Source organism: Corvus brachyrhynchos, unplaced genomic scaffold (assembly GCF_000691975.1).
Source record: "Corvus brachyrhynchos isolate BGI_N302 unplaced genomic scaffold, ASM69197v1 scaffold139, whole genome shotgun sequence".
NCBI lineage: Eukaryota > Metazoa > Chordata > Aves > Passeriformes > Corvidae > Corvus > Corvus brachyrhynchos.
In genome coordinates, this window is record NW_008246062.1 from 4,908,076 (window position 1) to 4,915,516 (window position 7,441).

At 42.1% G+C, this 7,441-nt stretch overlaps 1 long non-coding RNA gene across 3 annotated transcripts in view; it reads right to left on the minus strand.

Annotated features, from left to right (window-relative positions):
- LOC108449710 overlaps positions 1-7,435 on the minus strand; it is a 49,113-nt gene extending 41,678 nt beyond the window's left edge. For 2 of the 3 annotated variants that reach the window (XR_001865979.1, XR_001865980.1), the window contains exons 1-2: positions 7,283-7,435; positions 2,553-2,650 (exon numbers count right to left, since the gene is read on the minus strand). This is a non-coding gene — a long non-coding RNA (uncharacterized LOC108449710). The remainder of the gene's footprint in view (positions 1-2,552; positions 2,651-7,282) is intronic. The other variant, XR_001865978.1, reaches the window with a different exon arrangement.
- Between the last annotated feature and the right edge of the window lie 6 nt (positions 7,436-7,441).

Below are 7,441 nucleotides of genomic sequence, written 5' to 3' on the forward strand. Positions count from 1 at the left end.
AAATTGTCATCAAAATTGAAAATTCAGAATATGGGGGGGTTTTTTTGCTTTTTTTTTTTTTCCCCCCTGAAGGTCCTTAGGGCTCTTGAAATGCTAAGTAGAAAACTGAGCTCAATGCATATGGAGGAGATTTTCATATTTTAAAAGTCAGACAGAGTGTCAGCCAGCAGACGCAGCAACTCCAAGAATCTTCAAAAAGGCAGAAGCAGGAAAGTTTACTGCTTGTTCGGCGGACACATTATTTTAGCCTGTGTTCTGCAGATTGAGAGGCAGATTGCCTAGGGTCAGAGGGTGACCCTGCCCTGCAGCATGAGTATTTTTCCTTCTTTTTTTTTTTTAAGTGCAAATTTACATTTGGCTGCAACCTGCCTCCTTAATGATGGATCAGCCTTTTGTGCAGGTATAAGCTCTGATTGATGGGGCACGGGGATAGGAGAGGAGAATGGAGAAAACAAGTTTATAAATTTGACATAAGATTTGAATCGCAGCAGGAACTCTGCCAGTCTCCTTAGGCATAAAATTGAACTGGCTGGAGGTATGTACTGCATGTGTGATGTTTCAGCACTTATTGGTTTCATTATATCTTTACTTACTCAGTTAACAGACTACTAAACTTGCAAAATCTAGCAGACTGGGTTTTTTCTGAAAAACAAATTTTATGATGGGGGGCAGGGGAGAAAGAACTGAAAAACCTAAAATTATGTAACTACATGCTAGGACTTGATCTGAGGTAATGGAATACAATTTACTTGATTTCACTGAAGTTTCACTGATTTTCTCTAGGTGATGACCTGACTCAGTATTCTTGTTCAGCTTCCGCTTTTTCTTTTTTTTCCCTTCTGAATTGGCTGTGCTGTCATTTCATGTTTCCTATTATTATTATTCCTTCCCCTTCTTTGTTTTGGGAATTATATGGCTTATTGACTAAACAGCATTAGAAAACTAAAGTTAATGGGCCAAATTCTTCCCTAGTGCAACTTTATTGAGTTCAAGTTATATAGAGATGAATGAGTTCAGGGACTCTTCCAAAGAGAGTTATTGCAGAGGCTCATTCTATAACAAAAGGAAAGTCAGGAGCTTTGCTGTCATTTCAACAACTTCAGTGTTTAAAGAAATCCAGTGCTTCATATTCAGCTGATGTGATGAAACCTGAGCATACTAAGAGCAAAAAGGTAAAATCATACCTTGTTTTAATGGATTAGAACAAATATTTCATCATTATCAAGAATTCATTTAATAATACTCTTGTTCATGTCTACCTATTCCCTGGAGAACTCAAGTTGTAAGGCCAACCAGAGTGCCCATCTTCTCCATAATTTCATTATTCTTGGAGGGATTTTCAAGACATGGAGATGTGGAACATGGGGACATAGGTTAGGAGAGAGTTTGGCAGTGCTGGGTTAATATTTGGACTTGATGATCTCAAAGGTCTTTTCCAACCTAAATGATTCTTTGATTTTTATGTTCTATCAATGACAACTGAGGGCTGGGCTGACTGACTGGTATGACAAATGTCCCAGGAGCAAGTGGAGACTGTGAGGATCTGGTTCCTTAAATTAGCAAAAACGCAGCACTAATCTGTATTGGGCTCAGAAAAAACAGACCTCTATGTCTGTGTCAAAATAAAAAAGGTTGTTTCTAACCAGGAGTTAGCACACCCATCTCATGGTCTTAGTGGAGCTTGTAAAGTGGAACTTGCTGCGACAGACTGAGCAGCTGGTGCTGGTAACAGCAAAAGATGGGACTGAGTAGGTGAAAAGACACCAGCAAGTCCTGGGTTCATCTGAGCACAAGGAATGATGCTGTTGTTTTTGGACACAAGGATGGGGAAACAAGAACTTAAGAAGGTTTGTTTACTCATAGGGTGACTTAATGAGAATAGGCTGAGCATACACTAGGACTGTACTACTTAGCCATGGAAAAATAGAAAAATATAAAATCAGGTGGAAAGTGAATCTTGTTAGGTAAATATCATTCCACAAACCAAAGCAATTGGTGCTCCAAGTCTTCAATTAGAACTTTACACATTAATTTGTGTTTTCTGGATCAGGATCCACAGAGCCACCTTATGTGAGAGCCCCAGCTCTCTGCAGGGGTATATACTGCTGGCTGAACACTCTCTGTTAGACCTTGGACATCTACTCCCAGCTCCCTATCATCTACATCTGAATTTGTCTGAACACATTACAAGGACAGCTTTGTTCCAAGGCTAGAACTGAGAAGAATCAGTTTTTGGGCCCAAGTGGTAAAATGAGGTTTGAATTTAACTCCAAAAGAACTGTTTCTTACATACACTTAAAATCACTCAGCATCTACAGTATAAGAATCAACGACCTTTTAATGTACTTACAAATAAATGTAAAACATACATTTGGGGAAGGGAAGGGAAGGGAAGGGAAGGGAAGGGAAGGGAAGGGAAGGGAAGGGAAGGGAAGGGAACGGTTCTAAAACTCTATTCGAAGGGAAGGGAAGGGAAGGGAAGGGAAGGGATCTTTTCTAAAACTCCATTCTTATCCACTTTTAAATGAAATACAATAACCATGGCTACCCACCTCTCCATTGTGGTTCTGAAAACCTGACCATCACTATTTGAATAGCAGAAGCTCTCTCTGCTGTACATCCAGCATGAAAAGTCTTTCTCAGGATATTACTAGAGGGAAAAAAGGCAGTTGCCAAGTCAGTTTTGTTCCAGTTCATTAGTGACTGAAAGTCATTATCATCTGACAGATGCACTAAGGGTTATGTATACTTCCTAGTTGTCTCAGTCCAGTTTTTACTGGACAGATGTCCACATTCAGGAAAGACAAAATGAGTCTGACAACACAGCTACTTTCAGCAACTTTGCTGAAAGTCTTTACAAGGAACGTGGGACCTGGCTGAACATCTGATCAGTCCCCTTGCCTATTGTGGTAGCCCCTCTAGCAGAAAGTAGATGGTATATGAGGAATCAGCATTGTCCTCTGGAAGATGGCATATTTTTCTTGGTGGGATTGAGAGGTTACATATTTCTCTGTGTCTATCAGTCGAATGTGAACTGCAAGTGACACTTCTGCTTCACAACAAGAAAAATAGCTCCATTCCCTCCAAAGAGAATCGTGTCAGCAGCAGACCTCTCTATTGCTCCCACTGTTTTCTTGACGCTTCACCTCATCAGACTTTTGGGAGCTGACAAACTATCAGACTGAAAACCAGAAGAGGGGTGGGGGAGATTCTAATGCATGAGCAGAGCAATGAAGAGTGTCAATCTCATGCTTGCTATATTTTTTCCAATGACAAGAATGGCATAATAGCAGCAAGTAACTAAACGTAGGTGTAGCTAGCCAGTTACTTATAGTCTTCAGGAGAAAAAAATCGATTTCTCTTGATATACTTTTTTCCAAAGAACTTGTAAACACTTACATATGCTGAGTTACATTGGTGTTTCAAGATCAAACATTCAGGTAAATGTTAGAGCACTACAGCAACATGTGTCTGGGCTGTCCTGGGGGAGAAAGCCAGGACCTATCCCACTGCATCCACCTGAAAAAAGGGAAGACTTGCAGTGCCACCAGGGCAGGTCCAGACTGGGACATCAGGCACCTCTGTGGGGATGGGACATTAGTCTAAGAGTGGGAATTGGCTTAGTGGAGTCCATGGCTGGGCCAGGCAGGGCTGTTTTGGAGCAGGAGACTGATTTCTATGGCATTGCTGGAACACAGAACTCCTTGAAATGGGGTTGTGGGCCATAAGCAGGAGGAACTGGCCACCAATAAGTCCTCAAAGTCCCTCATGTCTCTCTCAGCTTCACCCCAAGCCTAGAAGGGACACATGCCCCTTCTTCTGGTGGCACAATGAAGGTCAGAATTGGCTTCACAATGCAGGTGGAGCACCAGGAATCTTGACACTCTGGTTTGCTTCCAGAACTTGTTCCTGCTATCGACATATATGCAGTTGCCTGTACAGTGTGCCCACCAGTTCACTCCCAGATTCCCTTGTGGGATGTATCTATTAGTCTCCTCAAGGAAGAAACCCAGAGATGCCAGGAGAGTTTGCTTGTGGGTGTGCTGCAGATCAGCAACAGGAGAACAGATGCATCTTGTTTGAAACACAACACTTGGAACAATCCTGCCCTACTTCAAGAGGCCAAAAACAGAAACATTGCAACCACCACAAAGTGCCCTCATGATGTGCCCTAGATATTACACTATAAAAAACCTTCCCACAGGCAGTAAAACAACCCTTATATCACATGCAATCATATAACCAGAGGATGGTTGGGATTGGAAGGGACCTTAAGGATCCTCTAGTTCCAACCTCCTGCTCCCCTGCCATGGGCAAGGACACCATCCACTAGATCAGGTTGCTCCGTCCAACCTGGCCTTGAACATTTCCATGGATGGGGCATCCAAAACTTCTCTGGGAAACCTGAGCCAGAGCCTCACACAGTGTCTGCTACGACATCAGGCACTTTGAGCTGGAAAACGCACACATAAATAATCATGTATTTTGGCCACAGGAGTGGTCACTGAAGCTTAGAAGAAAGAAGAGATGGACCACTTGGGATATGGATGGACCACTCTGCAGGGGGCAAATCAAGAGAGGGTAGCTGTGAGTCATATGAACTACTCAACTCAGGGGCAACAGCCCACCGTGGCTGCTTTTTATCATTTAGTACGGATGTGGCCACAAATGTCAAGTGCCCCGAAGGACATACAGAAGTGGCAGCAGAGAGTAAAACAGGATAATGTCCTTATCTAGCTCTGCATGTGCTCCACAGGGAAGGGCCCCATTCAGCTCTACTTGCTGCAGGTGTGTGGCACTACAGACACCCGTCACCTCCAGCCAGAGCTGTCAGAGCATAGGCAATGGTTCTGGATGTTCATTACCGCCTCTTCCAGGTGCTTCAGGACCCTTCAAGGTGAAAAATACTCTTTCTATCTGCCTTTGTGGCAGTATTTGAGAACCTAGAAATGTAAGGTTATTAATATGAGAAAGTAGTATAAAGTGACATTTCTGATTGAAATAGAATCTTTCTTCAATTTTATTGTCAAAAATGTCTCTCCTAAACATTTTTCTCTTCTTTTGCTTCACCTAATTTGCTTATCTAGTTAGACACACTGGAATCTGAAAAAGCTGGGAGATAAACCACTTCAAAAACGTTTTTTAATGTTGATTTCAGAGGCCTGCTATAATTTTTTTCCCCTTATATTTTTCCCTTTTTTTTTTTTTTTTAACAAAGCTTCAATAATGACCCAAAAATGCCTGCAGTGGTGAAAAATAGACTGTGACTGATACTACTAATTCCATTGAGAAAAATTCTAATTTTTCCTGACAAAAAAATCATACCAAAACAGGTACACACAAATGAATATACTTGCTGTTTGTGCACACAGACATACATTGCTTAGCCTTAAAACTGTGAGATTTATTTGTCTTTTAAATTTTTACAGTTTTATGTTTTACTTTTTCTTCACACCCAAGAAGAAAAATATGCTTGTTTATTCCTATTAGGGAAAGCAGAGATTTTATGTAACAAAAAATAGGGCTGGACCCAAAGGAACAAACAAACAAAAGCCATCAAAAATTATAAGGCAAGCAACAAATGAATGGCAACTGCCAAGGCTGTTGAAACTGTAAATATGATCAGAAAGGAGAGAATGAAGATAGAAAAATATGGATAAAAGATCACCTTTACTGCGAGGAATTTGTTAACTTCATTATATTTAAGTTATGTTTTGCACTCATGATACATGCCAGTGTGGTAGTGCCGGAAAGCAAAGACTTCGTTTTAGTGATACATGGTTTTGGGTCAGGAACTTCTCTAGTTTCCTGTTTGTTTTGTAGAAAAAGGAAGGAAAGACTTTCTGGTCACAGCACCTGAGAGGGAAAAAAAGTCCTCTTTCTCTTAAAAGAAGTGTTCACTCCCCTGCTTTGGCCTCTTCCCTCATAGCTGCTTGCAGGAGAAGAGGACTAGCTGAGATGTCCTTCCACATCCACCTGTTAACCCTGTCCTGATGTGAAAATGGAAGAGAAAATGCTGTTTCCAGGTGATAATTATTTTTTTTTTTTTTTTTTTTTTTTTGAAGTCTGAGCTATGCTGGGAGAGAGACCTCTGTCTGGGTCCTTCCTCAGGACCAGTACTGCTCTAAGTATAGTGAACTAGACCAAAATAGCACATTTTTATATTTGTGTTCAGCAGTCCTGAGAAGTTCAGCAGCTGTGATGGATCAAAACACAAAACTGTTTGTCAGTGCTAGCTGCTTTGCCTACATAGACAGAGCAAGTATAGCATAATAATGACTATATGCACATAGTATCTATATTTTTGTCACTTAAAAGTGCCCACAGTCTGCATTAATTCTCAAAACACTAAATAATTTTTGAAATCATATCGTTATTTCCTGAGAAGTTCAGCAGCTGTGATGGATCAAAACACAAAACTGTTTGTCAGTGCTAGCTGCTTTGCCTACATAGACAGAGCAAGTATAGCATAATAATGACTATATGCACATAGTATCTATATTTTTGTCACTTAAAAGTGCCCACAGTCTGCATTAATTCTCAAAACACTAAATAATTTTTGAAATCATATCGTTATTTACAATATTTTAGTTGTGGGCAGTTTCTGGTTGTGTCTGCCAGATGTAGAATCATTGTGTGACCCCTGCCCTGGTGAAGACCCTTTCCTTGAGCTGAGATTATTGAACACGTATGTAAACTACTTAATTAATCATAATAGATGAGCTTTACTAGAAAAGTTACTACCTCTGAACTTCTGTTCATAAATAATGGCACAGTTGGATAGAGCTCTGAGCTCCGGGGGGAGCCCTGGTCTAGGGGATGGAGCCCTGGGCTAGGGGGAGGTGTCCCTGCCCATGGCAGGAGGCTGGAAATCAAGGAGCTTTAGGTTCCCTTCCAACCCAAACTATTCTATGAGGGTCCAAAGGAGCCCACAAGGATGGTGAAAGGTCTGGAGGTGAAGTTTTAAGAGCAGTAGCAGAGGTCACTTGGTTTGTTCAGCCTGGAGGAGACTAAGGGGAGACCTCACTGTGGTCTTCAAGATCCTCATGAGGGGAAGAGGATAGGCAGGTACCGATCTCCTCACGCTTGTGACCAGCAATAGGACCTGGAGGAATGGCATGAAGCTGAGTCAGGGGAGGTTTAGGTTGGATTACAGGAAAAAGTTTTTCTGCCAGAGGGTGGTTGGGCACTGGAACAGGCTCCCCAGGGATGTGGTCACAGCACCAAGCCTGTCTGAGTTCAAGAAGCCCTGGGGCAATGCTCTCAAACACACGGTTCCTACCACACAGTTGAGGTATCCTGTTCAGGGTCAGGAGCTGGACTCGATCCTTGTGGGTCCCTTCAAACTCAGCATACTCTGTGATTCTATGAGGCTGTTGCCAGGCGCCATCCCTCTCCGCCCTCAGGCGGCACAGGAGCCATCCCGCGCGCAGCCGGAGCC